Source organism: Marmota marmota, unplaced genomic scaffold (genome assembly GCF_001458135.2).
Source record: "Marmota marmota marmota unplaced genomic scaffold, marMar, whole genome shotgun sequence".
NCBI lineage: Eukaryota > Metazoa > Chordata > Mammalia > Rodentia > Sciuridae > Marmota > Marmota marmota.
The window spans coordinates 1-3100 of record NW_026010400.1 but is presented as its reverse complement, the minus strand read 5'-3'; the positions used below and the strand labels follow the sequence as shown (position 1 = coordinate 3100).

Genomic DNA, 3100 nt, shown 5'->3' with positions numbered 1-3100 from the left:
GTGGGGTTCATAACTGCAGACATTTTGGGGTCTCAGGGTTTAAGGGATGACATAATATGTAAGTCAGTTATTTACTTGTACAGGCTGATGAGGGGCCTGTCCTTTTGTACCACCTGTCTGCTGAGTGTCCTCCAGGCTGTCACCCTCAGCCCCAGAAGCTGCTGCTTGACAAAGTTCAAGTGTAACTCCTCACCTCAGAGCCTCTGCTGCTTTTCCTTCTTGTGGGTCTTTAATATGCTCATCGGTGGTCGCTTCTTGATCTCTATTGTTGCCACTCCCAATGTCACCACACACAGTCTCATGTTTGTTACTAAGTCCTGCTCTCTTTTGTCTACAAATTACTTGTTCAGGTATATGTATTTCTCCCTTGTGACCTTCCAGGATGTCTTCCTTATAGGACTCATGGCCCTCTCCAGTGGTTACATGGTGAACATCTTGTGGAGGCATAAGAGGCAGTGCCAGCACCTTCACAATACCAGCCTGTCTCCAAAAGCATCCCCAGAACAGAGGGCCACCAGGACCATCCTGCTGCTCATGGGTCCCTTTGTGGTTATGTACTTTTGGGACTTTGCTGTCTCCTCCTCTTCTGCAATGTCATGGAACACTGATCCAGTCCGTTATTGTGGCAGATGCTGGTGGGCAACGGCTATGCCACACTGAGTCCTTTGGTGCTAATGAGCACCAAGAAACAAATGATGAGGTTCTTAACATCCCTGTGGGGTAAGGATGGCAAATGCTTAATTATTCAGTAGTGGCTTTTTTCTTTTAATATAAGTAAATATTTTCACTTTCTGTAAAGTCGCTGAAATTTATGAAGTTCTCATATTTCTTTTATGCATGTATTTTTATATAAGTAGCTGACAAGTGGATCATAGGTTTAAAACACTATCACTCTCTGACAAAAATGCAATCTTCTAATTCTAATCATACCCATAAGAACTGTTCTCACCTAGTAGCAGACTGTAAAGAATAAGCACACCACTGTATTTTCTTGGATGACAATCTTGAAAAAAATGGAAAGACATTAAAACACCATGTCCCCCAAAAAGACATCCCCAAGCCAAGGGAATGATGAAAATGAACCTGTTGTGAAATATCCAGATCAATATCATCTTGAAGGACACTAGCTTGTTCTCATGCATACTGGAAAGCAGAGAAAACTGGTGTTACGTGCAGAAACCACTTTCTTGTACATATGACCAGAATTATTGGTCACAGAATTATTGGTCCCAGTGGAACAAGGCCAACTGATCCCAGCACTCTTTATGTAAGTCAACTGTATTGGTCAATTTGAATTGCCAACTTGATTGGATTAAGAGATGCTGATGATTAATAGACTTATGGGTATGTCATGAGGGTGTGTCTAGGAATGATTGACATAAGCATGGGCAGGATCATCCAATAGGATGATGGCTTGAATGGAATAAAAGTTGGAATAACAGGAAGTAGTAGCAGTGCAAGCTCAATTCTTCTTGAGTGGGTTCTTAATGCTCCTGTTATCATCAGAGGATATGAAACTCTCCCTTCTTCACTCTTCCAAAGCAAATTCTCCAGAAGCCTCCAGTCTCAGAATCAGATAGCACTATTGATTCCTCTTGTTCTGGGCTTCAGTTTCTTAGACTGCACAGGTACTAGTTCCTCTGGCTCTCCAGTGTGCAGACAGCCATTGTGGACTACTTAGTTTCTGGTTGCATAAGCCAACCTAATAAGGCCCCCTTTTATAAGTATACTTCCTATTGATTCTGTTCCTCTAGAGAACACTGACTAATGCACTGACCTATAAAAGACTTCTTTTTTTTTTTTCTAGTGTAAAGGGTAAATTCTGCTCACAAGGTGCCCATCAGTGGACTTGCAGGTGAAGTGCCCTGAGGGAGGGAGGCACTGCTTGTCCAGCCCTTCACCCTTGAGCATCCCCATGAGCATATTTCAATAGACACATGTCTTACATTTTCTTCAGTTTCTCAGCAACGTGTCCCACTACACTAGCACAACTGGGATGTGGACCTGTCCTGGGGACAGCTCAAGAGGCCAACAAGAGCAGGGAGAATGGACTAGAAGAATTAACAAAAAATACTTGGAGGATTATTATGATTATACTTTCACATGTTTTATATATGCTTATATTTGTTAATTTGTATGTCATAATAGGCACAGTTTATTTGAGTTATACTGAAAGAAACGTACTCAAAACAAATTGAAATGGAGAGATCCTAATACCTTGACAAATAACTTGGTGACTATAATAACTAATTAAATATTTATACAGTATGTCTATATGTGTACATAGAATATAAGTAAGATTGTAAAAATTGATGTTCAAACTGTGGCAATGTATAAAGTTTGAAAAGAGCTTACAAGTTCCATAAAGTAAAATTATGACTATCTTTATACTCTAGATATAATTTAATAATAATAGTAGCAGAAAATGACACAGGATAAGAAATTTAATTATCGATTTTCTTTGCAAATCTATAAGCTGGTATAAAAATCTATAGATCATATAGGTGCTTAACCACTGAGCAACATCCCCAGACCTTTTTAAAAATATTTTCTTTAGAGACAGGATCTCATTGAGTTGCTTTGGACCTCACTAATTTGTTGTGGCTGCCTTTCAAATTGTGATCCTCCTGCCCAAGCCTGATGAGTTACTGGAATTACAGGCATATGCCACCACCCCAGACTATAGATCATATTAAATAAAAAAGTTAAGCTGTCCAGGTATAGGGATGCACACCTGCAATCCAAGTGACTCAGGAACCTGAGGCAGGAAGATTGTGAGTTCAAAGCCAGCCTCAGCAAAAGTGAAGTGCTAAGCAACTTACCAAGACTTTGTCTCTAAGTGAAAAATAACAAAGTCTGGGGATGTGGCTCAGTGGTTAAGTACCCCTGTGTTCAATTCTCAGAATCATTTTTTAAAATATTTTATATATGCTTTGGATACCAAAATATTATAGTTCCAATCATTGCTATACCTTTTTAATAGCATGCTATATCTTTTTAATAGATTACAATGCTGAATATTGGTATTTCCATCTAAAAACAATAAAATAATATTGGAATTCTTATTTTTCTAGCAGAATATTAGTAGTAACATAGAATG

At 39.0% G+C, this 3100-nt stretch overlaps 1 pseudogene; it reads left to right on the top strand.

Annotated features, from left to right (window-relative positions):
- The first annotated feature begins 12 nt into the window (after positions 1-12).
- LOC107134866 lies at positions 13-720 on the top strand (annotated as a pseudogene).
- The last annotated feature ends 2380 nt before the right edge of the window (positions 721-3100 follow it).